We start from the raw sequence: 25,947 nt of genomic DNA, 5'->3' as shown, positions 1-25,947 counted from the left end.
ACAAAATTTAGCGAATTAGCGATTAGCGTTTCGAAGGCCAAAATTTTAGCGACGCTAACAGTTTTGCTAACCAGCTCAAAAATTATCGAAATCGCTAAATCGCTAATTGAATTTTAGCGTCGCTAATTAGCGAATTAGCGAATTAGCGGAATGGTGCCCACCACTGATTCTATCGGAGCGTGTTCGGCACAGAATGAGGTAGGTGATTGAATTAAATGAGTTTTCGAGTGCAGATGCCCGACTATAATGTCAAATTTAGAGCTTTTAAGTGAGTTTTTGAGGATTCTACTTTATGAGAAATCTAAAGTGAACTATGAATAATCCTTTCCATGGAATAGCAGATTGATTTAGTTAGAAAATATGCGTTTTTTCCTGTTTTCAATTGTGTTTTCATGTTCTATGAGATGAATATATGGGCTGAGATGAATAATGGAGCAGTTCCCCTACATGCCATAAAGTCTGTCGAAAAACTAATAATATTAACAAAACGGCTTGAACTATTTGTTCTCTCCTTCCAGTTTTCAACGTTTTTCAAAGTGGGGGGAGGGGGGTAACGTAAAATGAAAATAAAATTTGACTTTGTCAGGCCCTAATCCAGAGGCCGGGGGTCGATATACCCCCAGATGTTATTATGTTATTTTCAATCAACCCGCAAGGAAGTACCCGAAAATTGATGCTCAGTGAGCTAAGTGCATCCGAGATAAGTGAAGAGTGACCAGAGACGAGGTAGGTTATTTAGGGGCTTATTCCGGATCACATCACGGTTACAGCAAGGAAAATCTTACGGTGAAAAAACACGCTTGAAAATTAATTGGGAACCACCGTGCTTACTATGATTGTCACATATTCAGTTTTCACCATAAAGTGAGATCGGGAATAAACCCTTTATTATTGAAGCTACAATTCAAGTTAATTCAAAAGAAACTGATGTAAAGGATGCTTCACCACTTAGTCTCGACAAGCAGCTAGCCAATACTTTAATAAGCAAACATTGGCGTTTAGTTTGCTTTCGGAATTTAATCGAACCAGTTGTTTGAGTTATTGGCTGCGAAGTCTGTGTTAAATAAATAGAATAGCACGAGCCACCTCGGCTCTCGTTCTGGGTAAGAAGAAGAAAAAGGAGTTTGAGAAACAGTTCATCTGTTTTATAGCTCAACTGTCAGGGAGCCTTTGAAAAAAAAATGAGCCTTCAAGGGTATACTGTGCTCTTACCAAATCGATTCTTGTAAAATAATTTTTTTTGTCTCTAATTAAAATTTAAAATTTTTTATTACATCTACATCGAGCAAAATTCAATTGCACCCATGCTGTTTTTCTGACAGTGAAGAGCAGGGCTCTACCGTCAACTGTGTTCCAGGAACCTTCAACGTTATTGTCGAATGACTTTAAGCCAGTTACACAACGCTTCCCTTCAAGTTTAGGCACCCGATCAGAAAGACAAAACAAAAATGTAACAGAAACTGTTAGTTTGATATGGGAAAATCTTTTCAGTTTGTTTTTTTTTATATTCTACCATATCACCCATATCCCATATCACCCATATTGATACGTTGTCATCAACTGACTAACAAAATATAATAGCATATAAACAGTGTGATAACAACCATTTTTATAAACAATAGGAAAGGATGGGGACGAAAACTTTTCAGAATAACTTCATGTCAGGATTTGTTATTATAATTCTTTCAGATTCAATTCTATTATCAGATGTTGACAGAATTTTGTAATGCTTAGTTATGCTTTTCTGATCGGGTATACCTGTTGTTTTCAATCTTATTCGCTTTTATAAGTTTAGGCTGCAGATTAAAAAAAAATTAATTCGCTGTGAAATTTTCTCAACAATTCACTAAAAATAGAGCGCAGTAAAATTTCTGCGTAGAAATTTCATTAAAATAATCTAATAGAATCAGGAAAATTGAAAATAAGAAAACAATCTGATGACTAAGACACCGAAACTAACTAATTGACAAACAAACTGATAAAGTCAACCCAGCTGCTCCTCAGCAAAAAAAATAGTAGGAGGGTGGTATCCGTGATACGACCGCATAGTTGACGTAGGACTACAATAGTTTTATATTTCCATTTGAGGCTCTGTTTGATTTGAGTTTGTTTTACTTCTAGCACGGTTCGATTTTGGCACACATGTGCCAAAACGAGCGATTATGTCTAAACACATTTCTTAGTCTTCTTGATTATTTCAACAAATTTAAGCTCAACATCCTCCAAAAGAAAGGTATTTTGGTTCTTTACATGACCGGAACATGTGCCGGTTAAATGTATAATGATCATGATCTAAGCAGTACTAAGCCTCTAATTACTCGGATAGTAATATCAAGTATCTAGGTCATCAGCCTTAATTCATAAAGCGACACCTCAAAAGACTTAAAACTAAAACTAGTTCATTGACGGAAATATCTATGAAAAGATAACCGTTCATTTTTGGCAAATTCTGCCATGTCGTGTTTGGCAAAATCAAACGGCGTCTGTATTTTGATTATTTATTTGCAGCACTCTATTTTAGAAGAAAAAATACTCTCTTTAACATTGATGAATATCTTTCATTCTAATACAGTCAACTTTCTTCAATACGCGAAAAGGCAAGCTTCTATACAGAGCTAAATTTAGTACGATTTAGTAGAAATTATACAATATTTATTTGTTATGGCTCACTCTCCAATCACCATGCGGCAAAGATGTCACATAACAAAATTTTCCTGCAATTACAAGTTCGTGGAAAAAATAACGATAAAAAATTACTGTTTTTGAACAAAAATGTTATTTACAGAAAATTTAAAATGGACATGAGAAAAACAGAGTGTAGAGTTTAAAAATAAACAACGCATTTTATCTGTACAATGAACCTAATTTATATACCCTGCTATCTGCCTCTACCAACACGTACAGAATTTTGCTGTCCCCGGTGGCACAGCGTAATTTGCGGCACCCGAATAATCATATTGAATTCTGATATTTGCTACTACATATACGAAACAAGAAGAAGACGAAGACAATTTAAACGGCAATTCAATTGTATTCCAGATCGCAAAACGATACCTACGCGTTAACCCAACACGCCCGTGCGTCGACAACGGCAATGTAGTTTTAACTTGGCTTGGCTGCACACAAATGGATATCGAGTTCTACTGTACTGATAGACGACGAGTGACCAGCGCTCTATTCATACATTGCTCGGTGCAGTACTGTTGCCTGCGCCAGCATGTTTTCCATCAAGACATCAGTTTTAATAACATTCTGACAGCAGAACGTGAGACTGTCTGATAGTAGAGGTGGTTACGAACTTTCCGAAAAGGCTTCACCTTCAAGACATCAATATAGTCTAAGCTCATAGAAGCAAACGTTAGTTAACCTATTGGGACGGGGAGATTCTGTCAATTTTTTTTGCCACTGCTATACGGGATATCACAGCAACCAGTTGGTGTCTATTCATGAAGTCTGTGCCAGGGGTGCTCGCATGTGATTGGTACATTGTTCGTGAAAATTCGACATTGAAACTTTTATCAAATTTTCACTGTTAAACAATGAAATGATAATGATAACTGAGGAATCACAAAATTGTCCATCATTTTATCAATCCAACGACATATTGATTATTGTAATCCATCATGTGGTTACATCAGCATTACCGTTTGAAATCTTTCATTCCAACGTTACACCTTGGTTTTAGTTTCCGCAGAATGTATCTCGATGATATAGTGCGGTTAGACGTAGTCCTACGTCAAAAAACTGAAATGGAAAACAGCATACATAGCGTTCGTATCAAAATATCGGATATCTAAACAAGATAGAAAAGGAAAGGGATCCATAAACGAGGACATCTTACAGCAACAGACAGAGGATTACCTTCGTTTACGTGTTCAATCAAAACCTTTGCTACGGCAGATAATTTAACCCAAAATTAGTCAAAGGTTATGGAATAAACGCTTGCTCCGAGCTATTTTGTGTGATACGAATTGGTAAGATTTGTTTGCTGTTGCATTTAGGGCTTATCATTCCTTGAGATGTTTAGCTACTTTTGAGAAAAGGAAAATGATCTTACAACTAACCTAATTGTTAACTTATTGGCTATTAAGAAGAGAGCTCATCGCAGCTATTGAGGAATGCAATAATTTTTGTCTAAAATTGCTCATTTGGCATACCTTCTGATGTTTCATCACCAGTAAATTTATGTAATTCGAGTGTAATAAACCAAGGAGCGCGCTTCAAAATCATTTTCAGGATATTATTCTGAATTATCTGAAGCGTTCTTCTCTTTGTTGAATAATAGTTTGACCAAATCTAAGAATTTGTTGTGTAAAATTGAAATTTAAAATTGTCATTTAGTGAGTAAATGTACTTTCAATGTGCACTTTGAGATTTTTTAATCCTAAATTAGGCTGATACAAATTTCGAATTCTTTTTATGTCCAAGGTTATCAAAGTTAGCAGAGGGGGTGGCAAAAAATAAATAACACCGAGACGAAAAAAAAGAAATATCTTTGATCAAAGTTTGTGTGCAAGTTATGACGTTTGTAACTTGCACTCAAATAAATGTTGAAAAATAACACTTTATTATCATTATTATTTATTTCGCTTGCCTTTCGACGATACTCTCGCTGTCACCTGACTTGTTTGTTGCTAAATTAAGCATTTATGCTGTCGGAAAACCAATGAAATGAACAAAACGGTTTGAGCTTTTTTTTTTTTTCCCCTTCCAATATTCAAGATTTTTGAAGGGGGGGGGGGGGTGTTGACATAAAATGAAAATAAAATTTGTAACGGCCTTAGCACTAAAGCACTAAGGGACGATCCATTAATGATGCCACGCAAAATTTGGAAAAAAAATAAACTCCCCCCTCTCCCTTGTCCCTTGTCCCTCCCTTAATTACGTCACGTTTTTAAGCCCTTCTTCCCCCTTTTTTGGTAATAATTGATTGAAAATCGAGAAATTTGTTAGGAATGCATTTTTTTTAATAAGAACGATTTTACTGAAAGAAAAACTGAAACTAAAAGGGAAAGAAGATTATAGAAGATAACTAGAAAAGGCGTTTAGTTTTAAGTCCAAGGATGCTGTTGATGAAGAAAGCCGAGACAGTAACTGCAGCATCATTGCTGATTTTTGAAAGACCATCAATATTTAGTTCCTCTTCTTCAATCAATTCTCCCCCCCCTAAACGCGTGACATCATTAATGGATGGTCCCTAAGTAACTTGGCCTGCAACACGGCGTTCAGTGCCTGCTGCAGGAAAAAAAAAAAATTAAAATAGAACCAGTTTCATGTATTTAGTGCAATCACACAGTTTTGGACAATAATTATTCTGAAATCAGAATCAAAGCGGTAGCAAATATCAAAAGGTTGGGGCTCGGAGCAAAATTTAAATGCATTCATCGTACAACTTTGTCTAAGTTTGGCTAAGTTTCAGTTCCTCTTGATTGCCTATTATTATTCTTTAACCCGAAAAAACTTGATAGTTGATAGAAAATATAAAAAGCACAAAACATAGAAGTAAACATGAATTTAACTTAAACAACATCATCGTAAATTTTAATACCATCGAATGCATAAGTTATAAACTTCATACATTAATAAACCTTCTAGCAGAAAGCAGAAACCGTCGTAGTTCATAATGTTACAAGCAGTCCACAGAATTATTTACCTTCAAATTAGTGTCAACAGTGCTTTGAGAACTTCTTTGTTTTCTGGAGATCCGGTTTTTCGGGAACCAATTCTGAAACTGAATTGTTTTTGTAAGAATACAAACAGAGTCATACTAACATGGGTATAAAAAAATCAGAAATTGGTAAGGAAAAGTAATCGAAACATCCAGCGCTCTTCTCTGTGTAGCATAGAGAGCAAAGTGAACAGCAACCGTTTATAGCCATTACGATTTTTTTCCAACTTGGAAGACGTCTGAACATAATAATAATCATAATATATCGCTCGCTGTGTCACAAGAAGCTGCGAGCAGATGAGCGAAATAGGGATTAGGAAAGCATCGACAACAGGGCCAACTGTAGTAGAAACCAAAAACCACCCCACCCCCCAAGCCGGCACTAAAAGATGAGCGTCGACGGAGCTGTATATCAAAGAAGGGCGTGATGGAGAAATTTCACTTGGCTCTTAGTGTATCGGAAGGGGGTTGGGGAAATTACTTTACCCTTTTGTGTATCTACTATTATTTTATTCCAGTTCCATTAGAAGCCCACCAGAGAAACGGAAAGGATTGCAGATCTCAAAATGGTCCGCGACCGTTTTATCTTCGGCATCCGTGCTAGGAATTTCAACGTCCAAAGACAATCAAAAGTGTCATAATTTTCCCGAGTAATCCGACGTATGTCCAGAACTACTTAAAAGTTTATTGTGTCACAAAAACTCAATTTTCATAACATACATCAGCATAATACATCTGTATGTATGTAAATAAAAAAAAACCTTTATTTTTCAAAATGTCATATATTAATTTAAGAAAGGTAGTCAATTATATCTGTGTAACGCGCGCGATTCTCAAACCTTTGTAGACTTCTAATTTTTTTTTTACTACTGCATTAAATACAAAATCCATCATTATCATCGGGACGAACATAATAGTTTTTACAATGCTTAAAAAAATACTAAAAAGCTATTACAGCAAAAGTCCACATAAAATCATCCGTTATGAAAACTTCGTCAATTTAGTGCGTGAATTGTAAAACATTTCTGTTTAGCTGCCTAAAAAACAGCTTTGACGTGTGAAATACATTGTCTCTTGAACTCAAGTAGCGTTGCTGCACGTTTGACCTGTGTAGGCATCGAATTGAACACTTTAATTTCTTTAAAAAATAATGAATTCTGCGAAGCTCCAAAAATAAAATTTGGTGTTCGAATTTCTGTCGCGTTTCTAGTATTGTATCTATGAATATCACTTCCTCTCACAATTCGATCACACAAATATCGAGGCAGCAATCCGTTAACTATTTTAAAAATGAACAGCATCGTCATGAACACAATTCGCTGCTTCATAGTTAACCATTGCAAGGCATCCAACATCAAGGCCGAGGAAGTGAATCTACTACATCTCAAAATTAACCGCATAACTTTATTCTGCAAACGCTGTAACCTCGATATTTGAGTTTCATTTGCCAAAAATAAAATGGAAGAGCAAAAGTCCAAGTGGGGAGAGATGATTGATTTATAGAGATGAATCTTGCTAAAAGTACTCAACTCTTTATTCAAACGACAGAGATTTCCAAATTTTTTGGCAATTTTCTTGATGACATTGTCAATATGAATATTGAACTTAAGTTTTTCATCAATAGTCACGCCAAGATATTTCATCTCACGTACGCGTTCAAGTGTCTCGCTGTCAATTTCCACAGAGACATTTTCAGTAACACGGTTGCGCGAAATAACCATAAATTTAGTTTTTCTTATATTCAGTTTTAGTTGTTTGAATTTCAACCATCTACTCAGCGAACACAAGTCCTCATTCAAGCGAATAATAGCAAAATCGAGATCTTTAGCTGCAATGAACAGTACAGTATCATCAGCAAAAAGGTTAATATCACAGAAACGTAAAACTTGTCTCATGTCATTAATGTACATTATGAATAAAATGGGCCCTAATACACTTCCTTGAGGTACTCCAAGAATGTTTCCCATGGGAAAAGAAGTAAATTCATTGAAAATAGTCCGTTGAGTTCTGTCACACAAGTAGCTCTCAAACCACTTGTATGCAGTACCTGTAATACCAAAACGCTTTATTGTTCGTAACAATAAGGGTCTAGAAATCGTTTCGAAAGCGCGTTTTAAATCCAAGAACACTGCAACAATAGTTTCTTTACGCTCAATATTTTCTTTCCATTTTGCTGACACCAAATTTAACGCAGTTTCACAAGAATGACCTTCTCGATAGCCTGATTGTTCTGGTATTAACAAACTGTTCATATTAAGATAATTTAAAAGTTGGCCTTTGATAACAAGTTCTAAAATTTTTTCTAATGTGTGCAATATGTTGATGGGACGAAACTCTTCGGCTTTACTCGTACCAGCAACCTTTTGAATAGGAACCACCAAAGATTCCTTCCAAACTCGTGGCACGTGCCCAGTTTGTAACGATTCATTGATTAGGCCAAGGAGGTCGTGTCCGATGACATGAAAGCAATCTTGAATCACTTTTGCATTAACGTTATCGATTCCAGTCGTTTTTTGCATTGAAAAACAAATGTTTTTCAGGTCTATGTATGAAATAGGGGAAACCCTATTTGAGCAATTATAATTACAAAGTAGCCTCCAATAGTCTTTTCTGTGCACACCAAAAAATTAACAAGCCTGAGAAAATTATAGTCAACTGGACACCTAGCCGTTTAACACGTTTCACGCACACACGTTATCAAATCACATGAAAACCTTGAAAACGACGTGCACTGTTTTGAATTTTTGTTTTGGCTGAATGTATTCAACATGTAATCTTATGTTTTTTTTGTGATTAAAAGTTTGTTTGTTTGAAAAGGAGAAAGAAAGTGCTGAGACGAACGCTTATAGGTGTGAGTGTTTTCTTGAGCAGTTCGACGTTTTCCCATGGGTAATTATACGTTGCTTTTCCCCGCACAATGATGCTTCGTAATAAAGTCATCCCGTATTATGGGTCAACCAGTACCATCGGCTAGTCTGCCTTTTGTTCTACTTTTTACGTATGTCAATAACTTTTAATAGTAAAATTTAAGTTTAATGGACGTGAACAACATTTTTCTATATGCCTTTTTTGCGAAACCGCTAATGCGCTAAACTCTCAAGTTTTCCAATAAATGTCGGAAGACTCCCATCAACTGATAATTTGTTGTTGTTTTCACCACAATAGCAAAAAGTCAGTCGTGGAAAATAATGCTAGAACTCGCGAAAAACATCGTTTAAATCAATAAAATGAATGGAACTATAAATAATTGGTACGTTTTTATTGAATTATGAAATATCCGCTCTGAGTTTCATATTTTTAGTGTTTTTATACGCTGCTAAATATTGACTCATTATGCTGGTCACAAAATTCGGTTTTGCTACTATCATGGGCCACCCAAAAATATCGTCTAGGGTATAATTTGTATTGGTTTGAAAGTCAAATTGAAGTTTGGTGAACGTAGACAACATTTCTCTGCATGTCTTTTATACGAAATCCCTGCCCTAATGCGCATAACTCTTGAAAATATTTATTAGGGTGGGGAAAATGATCGATTTTCCAGAACCAAGTGTCTTCGGCTAAGTTGTTAGGCATCAAAAAACCTACCATTTGAAGTCATGAAACCTATGGTTTGATCCATTTTGAGCTCTTTAGAATGGAAAACGTAAAAAAAGTTGGTTTTTCCATACAAATTTCCATATAAATTTAAAATGCAATGCGCCAAGCGGAGACAAAACCAATCGACTTCCAATAATTCAGGATTGTTCGAGGCCCCAAATAGAATAAATAAACTTGATTCTGACTATCTGGTATCAAGTTTCGTTTTTTCCATATAACGATTTCCCACCCTAATATTTATGTATCGGCATTTTAAGTAGTGTAAAAACTGGTAGTGATGCTCTGAACTGAATTTTCTTGATCTTGCCTTAAAATCATTATTAATTTTGTAAAACAGTGACTTTAATTACTGTACCCAGTTTGGAAATTTAGGCTTCTTGTTGGCTTTATAAACGCTCGCTGAACAGCATTTCCACAGTTATCAATTACGCTTATGCTCCTAAGGCAGGCCGACTGAAACCGAAAAGACAGGTGACTGTATCGGGAATCGAACTCTTGCCTTCCAGCTTGGACTGCTGTGCTCTTCCCGACGGAGTTATAGAAGCCCTATTGTCAAAACATATGAGTACTAGCTGACCCGGCTAACTTCGTCCGGCCCACTTTTGGGTTTAATTAAATAATTTCAAGCATTCCAAATTCATAGATTCCTTGCGATGTGCTTATATTCTGCAAATGCACGACGAATCAGCCATAGGATGTAATCAAGGTCGAAAGTTAATCGTTTGATATGATTGGTTTTATTGGAATGACAATACCCTCGACTTCTGGTTTCTGTACGTACATCACCTCTGTTCTAAAAATATTCGGTCATTTTCAGTTATTTTGCTGGCATCAATCTGATTCCCGAATGACCCATATTGGGTGGTATTCAGTTATTTTGTTTGTTTTTTTAGAAACAGAAAGTGGTCATCTTTGAATTCAAAATGGTGTCCAGGGTCAATGCCTGGTTTCTATGCATCATCTCGATTACGTAGGTATCCATATTTAGTAGTATTCGGTCGTTTTCTTCGGCTGTTTCCCAGAAGTTGCCATCTTACATTTCAGAATGGTGTCTGAGGTTAATTTTTAGCTCCTCGCATCATCTTGGCTCCGGAAATACTCATATGGGGTGGTATTTACTTACTTTAGGCTGTTTTTCAAGAACCGGAAGTCGCCATATTGGATTTTAAATTGGCATTTGGAGACATTTTCTGGCCTCTGGGCGTCATTCTGGTCCCTAAAACCGGAAGTTACCACCTTAAATTTAAAAATGGGGTCTGGAGTCGAGTTTTGGCTCCTGTGCATCAACCCAGAAACCGGAAAACTTGGTTGAAATATCTGCTATATTTGTATGGAAGACCTCCCTCCCCTTCCAGAGTACGGAAGAGCGTCAAACCACCATAGCAATTTTTGTTTGATTTGTATAAGAACCATCCAGAAGTTGGAGGGGTGCCGAACCATCATGCAAATATTTTTTGCTCCCAAAAACCTCCACATGCCAAATTTGGTTCCATTTATTTGACTATCTCTTGAGATATGCGAAAATTTGTGCTTCTTCTGAGGGAAACCCATCCTTTCCAGGAGAAGGAGGTATGTCAAACTATTATGGACATATATGTTACCCCTATAAACATTTACCTGTCAAATTTAGTTCCATTTACTTGGTTAGATCTCGAGATGTGCAGAAATTTGTGTTTAATTTGTATGGAACCCCTCCCTTCCAGAAGAGGAAGGGTTGTCGAACCTATATGGACATATTTGTTACCCCCAAAAAAATTCACATGCTAAATTTGGTTCCAATTTACTTGGTTAGTTTTCGAGATGCGCAGAAATTTGTGTTTCATTTGTATGGGACCCCTCCCTTCCAGAAGAAGTCGAACTATCGAACTATCTTAGTAACCTTTCCCGGCTTCTAAACCCTCTCTATACAACATTTCACGCTGATCGGTGCAGTAGTGTTAGAGCCAATCGGGATCAGACAGACAGAGCTGCATTTTTATATGATTAGAAGATAGAATATAAAAAGATTCAAAGCATGAGAAAAACAAAAACTCGGAAAAAGCTTGTGCAAAATATTACAATAATGTGTTATCGAAATTGATTCAATGTCTTTATGATATTTCAACTTTCCTCTCGATGTTAACCTCACTGTCGTTTGTCTGTTTTGTCAAAGTTGAGTTACATGATATCCTACTCTATGGGGAAAATTTTATTGGAGTAGGGTGAAATAGAAGTAAATTTTATGATCCAAAATGTGTTTTCAACGAGGCCAATTTTTACATAGGCTGAAAAGTCTCTGGACTAGCCTACTAATAAAATAAGCGGAAGCGTTGTCTTGGTGGAAAAGCACTTTTTTCTTCACCATATGCGGCAATTTCACATTGATTTCAACGTCCAGTCGATCCAGTAATGTACAAAAATAAGGTTTATTGATTGTTTTACCATGCTCAAGATAGTAAATTATTGAATATTGTTATGTTGTATTTAGACAATCAATGGCAAAATAACAAGACAAACAAGAACAAGAGAGAATAAAGTTTTCATTCGATAGCCAGCAACCGTTCAAACCACTTGACTTTCACCTCAGTCCCACTGTTGCTAGTACCACAGGTTACGGACTAGCATGGAGAGTTTTCTGCAAGACTGAAAAATTCACTATGATTTTTCTAGAAGATGGATGAAAGCTGATTCAATATACAAAAGCTGAATATTTCAAACTGTGCTTCAAGGTGACACTTCTCATGACGCAAGAGGAAACCGATCCCCGAGGCTGAAGCTGCAGTTTAAAACACTGGAGATACCAAGCCAAGGGCGATTATCGGGATGCTAATCGAAGCCAATCAACATGCGCTGATTCATCCGTCGATGACCGCGAAAGAAACCTGGGAAGCGCTCCAAGACCATCATCAAAAGGTGAGCCTCACGTCAAATGTCTCGTTATTGAAGCGAATCTGCCACAAACGTTATTCGAAAGGAAAGGACATGGTGGAATATGGTGCAGTGGGATGAGGATCTGACCTTGAAACATGTCAAGGGAAAACTCTTATAAACTCTTATCTATGGATTCGGTGATGAAAATCGGATAGGGTAAGAAGAAATCATCAAGGTCGGAAATCCGGGAAACCTATCATTATCATTGTCGAAGAAAGAGCTAAATTCCAATTCACTTTCATTTGCAAGTCGTGGATCAATGACTGAGTAACACGTAGCCAAACCGTTGCGTATTGACAATAATTCACGAATCGAAAAAATCGAAAACGAGGTACAACACGTCACGCTTGCCGACGAAAAAAGCGAGCTGACGAAGGTGAAGGCCTAGGTGTGATCCAGTGCTACAACGACCATGGTACGCAAACCGAAACGACTTTGAGCAAGGCGCTCTACACATCAACGCTGGCGATGAACCTTTTGTCCATTCTGGCGCTGATGCGAAAATAATGCAACTGTTAATTTAGACATCAACGGTTGCCAAGTGCTGCGTGGTGATAAAACGGCAGCCTCTTCTACCTGAGTTAACCGGAAGAAGTCGACTTACTGGTCAGTGAGAAGATCTGAACGCGATCTCCCGAACTAAGAGGAACGTTTTAGTCACCGGATGGCAGATTCACGAGTGCGGAGTGAAAGCAGCTTGCGAGTATCGCCGTAAGAGTAAAAGCTGAGAGGTAAGAAATTTCGTAGACCCTTTCCCAAGGAATCTAAATCTAGTACCAAGGCGCTATTGGACCTGGCGCATACGGACCTGTGCGATCCAGTGAGGTATCATCAGTGACCGAATTCCAGTTCGCTCGTAAACCAAAAGTGGTACGCTTTGATCAAGGAAGAGAGTACAGCAGAGGAAGGCTACGATCGTTCTTCCGTCGAGAGGGCATTGAGGTGCAGTACACAGCGGCAGTTCACAGCAGAAATGGGCGAAATCGGTACCTGGTCGAGGTAAGCCGGTGTCTACTATTCGATTCAGAACTGAACTAGTGCTATGGGGCGGAATCATTGAACACGGCTGTATATCTACAAAATATATTACTGTCAAGATCTGTTTCAGTCACGTCATATGAATTATGGAATGGTAGCAAACCTGGCTTGAAGAGCCTGTCGAAAGCGCTCAGGAGAAGAACACTGTTGAATTCTACTCCAATCTGAAGTCAACAACGCGGATGAAGAAGAGAAAAATGACGACGGCGATGAAAGCGACAATCCCATTGTTGGAGTCGATTCGGGTGCCAACAATGACGATTATGCCGAGCAATATAGTCAAGAAGACGATGACCAAACCGTTGTGAACATCGAACCACCAAATGGGCCACGCCGTCGAGGAGTTCCACCAAGGGAATCCATCCACAACGATACGAAGAAGTCACCGGTATCACCAGCAACAGCACCAACGAGCGAAGAAACTGTTTCGAGGCATTCCAGTTCTCGGAAGCAGCAGCTTGGCAAAACGCGATAAGGGAAGAACTGCAGTTGCAACGTGAGAGATAGTGTCTCTACCACCTGAAAGAAATACCGTAGGATACAAATGGACCTTCAAGTAGAAGCAGGATGAAAACTGGCGAAGCAGCTCAAATTCTCAAGCTTGCTAGAGCTGCGACTGTTTCTTGGAGTTAGGATTGAAAAGCAAGACGGTCACTATGAGTTGAATCAGACCGACAAGATCTTGATGCGGTTTGGACACGAAAATGCCAAGCCGTCCAAGATTCAATGCTACCTAGGTCCAGCGAAAGGAGGAGGAAGAACTACCTACCAACGAATCGTACCGAAGCTTGGTTGGTAGTTTGCTGTACGTCAAGGTCAACACCCGGCCAGATATCTGCCTTAGCACATCACTTCTGGGGAAAAGGTATCCAAACCAACAAAACGGAACTGGACAGAAACAAAACAGTTGCTGAGGCAACCAACGAGTTTCCTCCGCATCTAGGCTCCGGAAACGAAGCTATGGAGGGCTTTGTGGACTGTGGCGGTCTGGTAAGAAGGGGGTCCCTGCCCCTGCGTTGCTCTTTCTTCGACAGAAGCCGAGTTAGTGGCGCTTTGTCACAGGGATGCCAGGAGCAGCTATGGATGCGAAAACGTCTGAAGGACATCAACGAGGACCCAGTTTATCCAACCGTCATTTTTCGAGGACAATCAATTGTATAGCGAGACGATGATATCCGATCATCTGGAAAGGAGGTCCAAGCACATCGATACAAAACATGCGTTCACCAGAGATCTTTAACATCGACCTACAATATTTACCAACCACCGAGATGGAAGCCGGTCTGATGACCAAACCTAAATTATGCCATGCGAATCCCAGAAAATACTATACACTTTACCAGCTAATTGTCTTGGGGTGAATTGGACGTCTCTCATCTGTGTCCTTTACTGCACCATTTAAACACTTTAATTTATGTAAAAGATGTGAAACTGTTTATTTCATCTCACATCGAAGCCTTCCACAGTGAACGGTGTACAGAAAGCTTGCTAGAAATTGATGCATGAAATGCGTGTCAATCTCCTTCTTGAAATGCGCAATATAAGGTAGAAATAGAGTAGCGAGGGGTAAAATAAGCAACTAATTGTTTTCTCAACAGAACTATTTGCAAAAATAAAACTATTATAAAAGTCGGTTTGGTAGATATATGAACCTTTCAGCATTGGAACACATTACCAGGGTTTTTAGTTTTTTTTTTGTAGCATAAGAACTTCTTTTTTACAACCTTTAAAGTTTTTTTTTTGCTAATTTTGCACTAATTCTTTTTAGCCGCTAACTGTCACACTTTTAAATACCTTCTCTCTGCTTCCTTATCCTGATACGATTCAGATTAGATTTCTTGAAATGTTTTGACCCGCGGTTTCTGTGTACTTTTGCCCCACAATAAGTTTTCGAACTGGTTTGATATCTATGGTAATCGCCAGAAGATTTTAGGTGAAACAAATTCACCACACCACAGTTAGTTTCAAGTTTCCGTAGTTTCTGAATAGGTAAATAACTAAAACAAAAGAACCGGAACAGCACACCTCATAACTGCACACCATTCAGACAATAGGGGTCTTCACATCGAGCTCGTATACGAATACCCAGCCGAAAACTGTGTATCTTCCTTTACTCGTCAATGGAGGTGAGTATTTTTACGGCTGGGTATTTGTTAACGAGCTCGACATGAATACCCATAATATCTTTTGTGTTTTCATGTGTGACCAGCTGATGCTTTAATGCTGCAAATTCTTACAATATTGGCACTTTGGCAGTTTATTTTGCTCGTATGTTACGAAAAGGCCCACCAGCGTTCTCTTGTCCCTCACTAGATTTAATCAAGTCAGAAATTAAGGAACTATATTTGATTTCGAATTAACCCTTGAGCACCATAACAACTTAATTGTCAAGGCAAGTAACATGCTCGGGTTCATCAAAAGGCTTGGTTTTCGTTTCATTACTATACAGCCAAAGCACTGTGTGTAACATATGTTACACCAGTTCTTGAGAACTGCAGCTTGGTTTGATGCCGTATAACGATACAGTTTCTATTTTATGCTTTGCGTAGGTTAGGCTGGAACTGTTTTCGGTTACTTTTCCGTGAATATCCGATTTATTGTTTTTTAAAAAGATGGTCTTGAGAAAAAAACGGGGGTTTGCAATGCTAGAGTTCATAAACGATGTTGTTGGGCAAATTGTGTATGTTAGAGAACTGAAAATACTCAAAAATTTAAACTACCATTTTTGATTTGAATGAAATTTCGCACACGTTTTTAGCTTAGCAAACTGAGCATCTCTCACAGATGGCGAGATTTTTAAGACCCATGAGTTATTTTCTAAAATAGCGTATGCATTTTGGCGTAAGTTTTATTCAAAGTATTGTAGCTCAGAACCGTTGGTTGAATGGAGAAACTGTCTAAGAATGAAGTAATTTATTGATGCCTCATAAAAAGTCACGCAGTTTTATTGATACCTCACGCAGGTAAATTATTGATGCCTCATGAAAAGTCACGCAGTTTTTTTTGATTAATAAAAATTGAAAATAAAGCTCATTTCAAGATGGCTTGACAAAGTTTTTTTTTTTTAAATTCTTTTAGTACCAATATTTAGTGGTTGATTTGTGGTTTCGAAATCCAATTTGTGGTAATTTGTGGTTGAGTAATTTCTGAGAAATTTTCAGAAAAATGAGTCAAGCCATCTCTGAAAATGATTTCGCTTCAAATGAATCGGACAACGATGATATATACATCAATCGAAAGCTCTTAATTTGTGGTTCACGAAAATGTAGTTTTTGTAGGCATACTTCATAATAAAATAATTAAAAAACTATTATTTAAATTTTTGAACATTGTTTACCTCTTGTAGTCAACACCGACCATACGCGGCGCTGGTAGACCATCAAGATGATTTTTTCTCAGAAAGCTTTCGTGTAGCGATGAGTATGGTGAAACTAGAGATACTCAGAGGGAGAGATATGCGGTGAGCCAAACGAACCGTCAAAATTGGAGCCAAACGAATAAGAAAGGTAACACCACATTGAGAGGTATTGCAATCAGGTACAAAAAAGAACGTGTTCATTTCTATACGATTTTTTGTTCTATTGCCAATGAATGAGTGATTTTTACCCGGAGTTCAACAAACCTTGTGTATAGGTAACAAAATAAGTGAAGGTGTATAAAATTAAACATAAGCATAAAATATATCACCTTAACAGTTTTTGCGAAGCACTTCACTATTCTTAAGGACTTTCACCGTCACCACCGATTATACAAGTCGAATGTTAGTCAACATTGCGCTTTGTGAAGAGATCTGGCACCTCTGACATATGAAACCCAGTTGCCGAATTGGCGATTTTTTTTCACCGCGAATCTCTTCCTCTGAGTATTTCTAGGTGAAACAGTATGTAAACAGCAGGGATAATATATGTGCAGATTTGCTGCGAAATGCAAATGTTGATCATTAGCATCAATTCCGTGTGTTTTACGTAAATTTCCTCAAAATAAGTGAAGTTTTACGTAGACATGCGAGCGTAATTTTCTCGATCTTCGGTCGAATCATTTCCGGAAATGTAGTTTTGCCGTTTACCGATTGTTTGGAAATAAAAAAACCTAAATTATTACACCTAGGGATGTGATCTGGTCTTTCTCATACAAAATCTATTATATGTTAAAATCTATTAGCACATACGTTTTAACTCTTGGAATGAATTACAGCCTGATAATAATAAAGAAAAATTTTTTGTTTCGATGAATATAATAATATTTTGGTAACCAACTACGCAACTGTATTCGACTGTTGGGTATTTTAGAAACCGGAATGATGCCTGAAGATCGGGAATGGGCCTTAGAACTCTAGGGAACGGTTGAAACGCATGGTAAATGCCCAAAGGTGTGAGTCCTGACTAGAATTAAAATTCGATATTTTCTCGTCTCAGGAATATGCTACTACAACTACCCTCTGAATAATAAAACAAAAAAGCTTTCAACGGCAGCGACAACTGTATGTCGTATACAGTATGGTCGCTTTTTACGCGGTTTTTTTTTACGCGGATTGCTTTTCTCCATTACTCAAAAACGGCAGCGACAACTGTATGTCGTATACAGTATGGTCGCTTTTTACGCGGTTTTTTTTTACGCGGATTGCTTTCCTTCATTACTCAAAAACGGTACAAGATATCAACCTCATTTCAATCACGTTTTCCGTTTTAGGCCACGAGTGATCATATATCAGTTTAAAAAAAAAATCACAATTTTTGGTGTAAATACTCAAAATTAAAAATATTGAATTTTGGTCTCTAGATTGGCCACTATCATATTCAAACGAGGTTTTAACGTTTTAGGACGGTTTTCTTTGTTATATTTGCAACTCAAAAAAGTCGTTTTTTACACGGACCCTCACAAATTTGGAACGCATCCCCCGCGTAAAAAACGACCTTAGTGTATATGAACGACTGTCGATATGTTCCAGATAACCCACTAGCACTAACATCGGCAGGTGCCAGTACTATGCTCATCCAACGCCGCGTACGATCGGTGTTGACTACAAGAGGTAAACAATGTTTAATAACTTAAATAATAGTTTTTTAATTATTTTAATATGAACTATGCCTACAAAAACTACATTTTCGTGAACCACAAATTAAGAGCTTTCGATTGATGTATATATCATCGTTGTCCGAGTCATTCAAGCTAAATCATTTTCAGAGATGGCTTGACTCAGTTTTCTGAAAATTTCTCAGAAATTACTCAACCACAAATTACCACAAATTGGATTTCGAAACCACAAATTAACCACTAAATATTGGTGCTAAAAGAATTAAAAAAAAATACTTTGTCAAGCCATCTTGAAATGAGCGAAAATAAACAGTAAATTTCAATAAAAAAATAGTTTTTTTTTCTATATTTTTAAGGATCTTTTTTTATCAAAATTTTTTTAATATTTGGGAAAATACACGTTTTTCTTAATTTGTCCGTAGTTCTCCAGCAAAAACCACAAGTTCTTTGCAATGTATGATTAATATTATGCAATTCATTGTTTGACAACAAAACAGCTGGGCGAACTGTTTCAAGAAAAGAGTTAAAATGTTTCAAATGATATATAACTCTACACCAAAATGCATACGTCCTTTAAGAAAATAACTCATGGATCTACAAAATGTGTCTATCTGTGAAAAATGCTGGAAATTTTACCCAATCATCTCGTTTGTTGTTAATGTGTTCTTCGCTTCAACATATTGTTTACAACCATTCTCACTTGCGTGCAAGTGTTTAAAGAAACTTTACTGATTGCATGTTTTTAACCCTGATTGTTTAGATTGAATATTTCAAAAACAATACTGTTTGAGCCGTGTCAAATGAATGTAATGTGCACAAAAAACATCTTTTGTATCCAAGTTCATTTGCATTCAATAGAATCGTGAGATCAAAAAGAATGAACGGTAATTCGGAATTATAATACCAAATAAACTTGAGATTGCTTACCGAAGAAAATAAACATGCAAACGACTCTGAAAAAAGTCTTTGCGATCGTGTAAGTTCAATAATTTATGGTTCTTTTGTGAAATATTCACTATATTTTGAACTGAACGAATCAGGCAATGCTTAGATATAATCTTCAAAAATTACCGTCGAATATTTCTTTGCTTTAGATAATCTCCTGCGTGCGTAGGAATGTGCAATTTTCTAAAGCAGTGGTTTTCTGGGATCGGAAGCCCATTAAAAATGCTTGTAGATATGATCCCCAAAGAGTTGAATGATGCTATTTTTGCCATCCTTGGCTGCTGCTCACACTCCTTCAGGAGCCAGGAGTGAGAAGAAGGTTTCACTTTCCCACCCCTATCGTAACAATGTGAAGGGGGTGAAGAACCTGGTGGGCGAGAATAAATTGTCCTACTACTACAACATTAAATGTAGAAAATTGTTCCAGCACCTTTGAAGTGTCAAAAAATTCCAAAGGTGGATGAACCCCAAAATATCCCCACCCTTCGTGCATAGGGTTATGTTTAGCTTTAAGTAGCAGCTCAACATGTTCGGTCTCAAGACGCCAATCAATCGGCTTTTTTTTTGAAGTAGAATACTTCTCTCAGGAAGTTCGGCTACATAGGGATGTGAAATGAAAATCGAAAACCGAAAAAAGTGAAAAATATGTCCAATTTCAAATGCTAATAAATCGGTTAGTATTCGATGGATTTTCTTCGTTCTTGCAGCAATAGATTGGAAAATCTTCTAAGATTTTTCCCAAATGCAGATTATTGTAATTTTATTTTTCAAATTATTGTACTATTTAAAATAGTCAAGCCTTGTCAAAACGAATACTTCGGCCTCTGATTGGTCGTTATATGATTGCTTCCCAAGCACGGTCGACAGAATCATAGACCTTGCCATTTGAAATGTGCTATTTGGCCTATATAAGAGCCTGTTTCAGCCGAATCCGCTCATTATAATTCTAGACTGCAACAACAGCAGTCCTCCCTTAGTAGCAGCAGTGGATACAGTAGCAGTGCAGCGGACAACAGCCACAGCTGTGGTATGGCAATGGATAGCGGAGCGCGTCTCAACATCGATAGCAGGACCAGGTGATGCAGGGCAGCGGATACCAATGGCAACGGAAGCGTCCACTACTGTGGCAACGGGGATAGCGCAGCGGTTGACGTTGGTCTCAGCATCTATATAATCAGGGCCAGCTGATGCAGTGTGGCATTCTAGTGAAATGCTGCGATAACAGGCACACTATCAAATGCATCCAATGAAAAGAACGTTCTGGAAAGCTTTTCAGTGTTTATTGTCCCCCAAGGAATACTTTATTCGCACTGCGCATTGAATTAAAGAACAAATTGTCCTTTTCATGATGAAAAAAAAACCTAATTGAAGTGTTAATATTTTATCTTAAATCAATTTACACTTTAAAAAAATTTGGAACATATATATTTGGCTTCATCTCCGTGTCTCAGAACGTACTGAATTATCTTTTCCTTCATTCATGAGCACAACATCCGAAAAGCTTTCATTATCAGCATAATTAATTTTTCGCATAATCAAAATTCAAAAAATATCTAGTCCATTTCATGACAAGCAACTATATTATTGAGAATGGTCAATCCTTGTTGAAGCGCGAAATTTGACTGATCTGATTAGTCGTTAATATGATTGCTTCCCAAGCACGGTCAACAGAATCATAGACCTTGCCATTTTAAATTTGCTATTTGTTTGTATAAGAGTAAGGCCTCTGTCATAGTAAACGCGAACGCGAGCGATGGGGCGAGAAACTTGCCGTAGGTAAATGAACAGCCGTAAAGAGAGCTCCCACGCGTCTACTATGACAGAGGCCTAAGGATGGGAATTATCGACTGAAATGGCTATCGATAGTTATCGATGATTTCCTACTATTATCGATAGGTTTTTCATCCCTATATAAGAGCCTGTTTCAGTCGAAGCCGGGTTAAAGTCCCTTCAAAAGCAATCAACCAATCTATCACTTGAAGCCGCTCTTAATAGTTCTAGACAGCGACAACAGCAGTCTTCCCTTAGCAGCAGCAGTAGCAGTAGGCCACATCTGTGGCATGCCAATGGACAGTGCACTAGTTGCAGCGGATCTCAGCATCGATAGCAGCTGATGCAGTGAGGCTTTTTAGTGAAATGCAGTCTATGTGCGAAAGCGGGCACTAGTGAATGCATTCAATGAAAAGTTGACTCATTTTGACAACGCATGAGCCGTCTAGTTTTAAGTGTTAAATCAGCTTTTCATTGTTTATTTTATCACAAGGAATACTTTATTCGCACTGTCAGTGATAACGCCAAGATGTGATCGGTATCTTATCCGATATTGAATTGAACAACAAATTTAAAAATGACTGACACGCAAGCAGCCGGGTTTTCTTGTAAAAGTATTCAACTTCATCCTTGCGGTCGTGACTTTGCACACAACCCTCCTGTGATTTTTCTTTTCGTCTCTTTGTAGGTGATTGTTTGTCAAGAATAACTTTTCAAAGCCTAATTTTTTATAGAAAGCAAGAATGCTTGAGTGGCGCTTTGTTGACTCCGTCATTTATCAGGTTGCCATCAGAGAGGAGATATCTTCCTGCGTGGCCCCTTTAGTACAACGTTACCTTTTGTTATCGTTTCTGACTTGAGGGGAATCTGGCTGGGCAAGGAAATGTTCCGAAATTTTTCACATTTCAGACAAAGGGTAAAGCGAATTTATACCTTCGATTCTGGCTAGACTCTGTGTTAATCAGAAACTGTGGGAATGCTACCAAAATAATAATCAAACCACTAACATTATTTTTATTCCTATTCTGTCAAAGTTTGGTTATTGTGATTGTGGATTCCATTTGTGGGTTCGCAGTGAAACCTTAACGATTTAGTTTCTTCTTCGTTTACTTTATGAGAAGTCTTAGCTCACGGAAAAAGGTTAAATATTTTCATTGCTTCTGAGGGGAGGGAATAAGACTGAATAAATGACTGCTGTTTCATGAGATAAGACTTCTTTGTATTACATATAAACGGCAGAAGTTTAAGGGTTGAAGAAACCGTTGTTCTGATAAAAACAAAAAGTAACTCACGGATATGTAATTGAACTGTTTGCCATCTTCAGGAAATTGGATAACTTAATTGATTTGAGTTGAATACGTAGATGTATACGCTAAGTTATTTTCTTTTATCCGTTTCACGAACTCTGCCCCAATGGTAATGTACCTATATAAATATGGTGTTTGCGCTGAAATGACGTGAATCCGCTGTACCTGAACAATGTTCATCAAAAGTCAATACCACGTATAAAATCAGTAAAATTCATTCAATATATATCGTTTCTTATGAAGACGGTGGATCTGTTCATCAACTTCACAGTGATACTGCTACGGTCAATTAGGTTTTGATTGTCTGTATCTCATGACTGCCAACCAGAAATTTTATTATTTAGTTTTTTGTAGGATGCAACACGAAACAGCAAATTACTGTTGAGTTGCATCTACATTTTTCCGCTGCGAATTAAGAAGATGGATTTTCGCACAATCCTAATAAGTAGTGAACCAGCGGACCGAAAGTGAGTTAGAGGAAGTGGTTGAGTTCTACCAAAACTATTTTTTTAATTTATTCGACTTCAGTATTTTTAGTTCCTAAACCATTATCTCAACCGTTTTTTTTTCAAATCTCAGGGTTATTTTTTGGCATTTTCATCAACTTCAAATTATCTATTGTCTCTCAAATAATTTATTTATTTGTCGATTCCCAAGACGTATGATCAAAGCATAACTTTTTAACTGACGGTGGATTTGATCCCCTAATCCCCAACCAGTTCGCACGACTATGTAACGTTTAGTTTTTATACCCAGCAAACTATAATATATAAGTCCAAAGAATAATATAATTTATCTTCATTTATTGGATATTATAAAAATGCCAGTGCATTTTACGAATTCAACACAACAATTCTATTCTTGGCTGTCTCGACAGTTGGCTCACCTTCAATTTTGATTCCAATCCAAGGGACGCTTCGTTCATGCACGTTCCAATCAGCATTCAGTGTGATCCAATGGTGTGTTACACAGTCATTATTTATTACACTTCACTTATTTGATATTTCGCCATACGTACTCACTGTGTTGAGCATTGATTATAACACATTTAACAGACTAATTTCAACCGACTATCGGCTCACTGACACTGGTTTTGCATTATTGTGAATCACTTAGCAGCTGGGCAGGTTGACCTTTGCACGAACTTTCCACCCGAATTTGGCCGCAGTTTAACGGACTCTAGAACTTTTCTCGTCACTGCACTGCTAATAGGACGAAATTAATTCGACCTCCTTCACACAGCTCCTCTGATCTTGATATTGAACGCCATTGAAGCACGTAACCATAACCATACCTAGAAGATTTAGGAACATTACACTTCCAAGCTGCTTCCTTTTTCGCACCCGCTCTTCACGCTTCACGGAGGCTTTAATCCATTGAAAGATATTAACATGCGGGTTGTTATGTCATCAGGCGAGACTAATCACGGTTCGCCGCACTTAACGTGCTGGTGGGATAAAATGAAACAGGATGCTCGCAGGCGTCACAATATACTGGCACTCGCTGCGAACCATTTTTTAAATTAATAATTAACCTGGCAGTTGATATTCCACACGCGACTCGGTCAACAGAAACCACTCCGGAGCTATTTGCGGAAGGCAATGCTATCGTACCGGCATCCAACTGTTTACTAAACTGCCACTTGTAGGGCCATGCTGGCTGGCGATTTTGCCAGCCAACAGGAGTTCATTCGATGCCTTCAATCCCGCGCGCTCAGTTTCGCTGTTCATGTTTATGCTTTCTCTCAGCTGCGATGCTCCCGCTCGCACGTATTGTAATGATGAGATCAGCCATGGAAAATGCGGAAAATTTTTCTCTCAGCTTAGATATGTTTTGGTTTATCGGGGTTCATTATTGTTCATGGAAACAGTGATGCCAAACGGCTGGTATTTGCTTGCGGTAGCTACAGCTCATGAAACATATCATTTTTAATTCGTACTGAAAATAGCAAATATTTGCTTCGTCTAATGCCTGCTTAAGATATAGTCTAATGAACCAAATCCCACCAATAAACTCGTTTTATGGCCTCATTACTCCAATCCCGCGGGCATCCAGTGCTTGCCAGGTCTTGATCCACGTTGGTCTAACCACCTCACTCGCTGCGCTCCTCTTCGCCGTGATCCAGCCGAACTTTTCTGCGAACACCAGTTTTGCAGGGTAGTTGTCCGGCATTCGTGCAACATGTTCTGCCCAGCGTATCCGTCCGGCTTCGACCAGATTCAAGATACTGGGTTCGTCAGCGAGTTGCTCCAGGTCGTGATTCATCATCCGCTCCACACACCGTTCTCCTGCACGGTGCTTTTAGCACCCCCGTTCAAAAACACCGAGTGTTCGCAAGTCCTTCTCGAAAAATGTCCACGTATCGTACCTGTAGAGAACAACCGGTCTTATAAACTTTTGTACTGGATACAATTTGTGCGAGAACTGAGTCTGTTCGACCGCAAATGCTTGTGAAGCCCATAGTAGGCAGGCGTACAACTTCCGTAGATAAAAAGCCTCCTGATCTCACAGCTGGTGTCGTTGTTCGAAATCGTCGATTACCTCGAGCTCATGGTCGTCAATCGTCACAGTACTACCTGAGCGGGTCCTGTTGTGCTCGATTCCGCCAGCCAGCATGTACTTCGTTTTGGACGCAATAATCTTCAGCCCAACCTTCTTTGCCTCGCGTTTTAGTCTTATGTACTCTCCTGTCACCGCCTCCAATATTCAATGTTTACGTCATCGACAAAGCTGGTAAATTGGCAGGATCGGTTGAAAATCGTGCCCCGTATGTTGAACACCGCTCGTCGCTAACAGCCCTTAAAGCAACGTTAAACAGTAGCCAACAGAGACCACCAACTTGCCGAAATCCCCTGCGGGATTCGAATGCACCGAATAATCCACCCAAAATCCTCACATAGCACTGGTTTCCATCCATCGTAGCCTTAACCAGTCGGGTCAACTTCCCGGAAAGCCGTTCTCGTCTGTGATCTTCCATAGCTCTTTCTGGTTAATTGTATCATATGCGGCTTTCAAATCGGGGATCAGATGGTGCTTAGGGACTCTGTACTCACGGCACTTTTGGAGGATCTGTCGCATCCGTTGTTGACCACCCTTCTACGAAGCCAACCTAGTAAATTCCCACGAATCCACCTGCTAGTGGCGACAGCCTTCGGAAGATGGCTCTCGACTTTTTGTAAAAGGACATATAACCCCATCCTCTCATGTCTCCGGCATCTGTTCGTTATCCCAAATTTTAACAATCAGTCGATCAGGCGGCACTCGGCCAACTTATCCGGACCAAGGTTGTTAATCGATAATTTATCGTAAACGTCGATAACGATACCGTCTGTTATCGTTATCGACGATGACGCTTACGTCTTCAGACATTATCGTCATTATCAATGACGATAAAGACTGGAACGCGCAAAAATTGGTCGACTTCAAATTTGTGTATTTCTGTTAAAAATGCATTGAAAAAACATGAAATGTTGCATTTGAAAGTTGCGTGTATATACAATGGTTGCTTAAATGAGTTTTCACCGGTTGCTCTCCAGTTTTCAAAATGGCGTCCAAGCAAGAGGAACAGCGTGTCAAAATTTTGCTCGCGCAGCAAAAGAATCCGACGTTCTCGCACGCAATATTGGCAAAATTGCTGGATGTGGCCAAATCGACCGCAACATATATTTTAAAACTGTT

At 38.3% G+C, this 25,947-nt stretch overlaps 1 protein-coding gene across 2 annotated transcripts in view; it reads right to left on the bottom strand.

Annotated features, from left to right (window-relative positions):
- Positions 1-23,881, bottom strand: part of LOC129730925 (gonadotropin-releasing hormone receptor) — a 283,718-nt gene extending 259,837 nt beyond the window's left edge. For both annotated transcript variants that reach the window (XM_055690571.1, XM_055690572.1), the window contains exon 1: positions 23,156-23,881. The gene's annotated coding sequence lies outside the window, so the exon portion shown is untranslated. The remainder of the gene's footprint in view (positions 1-23,155) is intronic.
- Positions 23,882-25,947: the final 2,066 nt, after the last annotated feature.

The sequence above is a fragment of the Wyeomyia smithii genome, chromosome 3, assembly GCF_029784165.1.
Source record: "Wyeomyia smithii strain HCP4-BCI-WySm-NY-G18 chromosome 3, ASM2978416v1, whole genome shotgun sequence".
NCBI classification, from domain to species: Eukaryota; Metazoa; Arthropoda; class Insecta; order Diptera; family Culicidae; genus Wyeomyia; species Wyeomyia smithii.
This window is presented reverse-complemented; position numbering and strand designations above follow the sequence as displayed.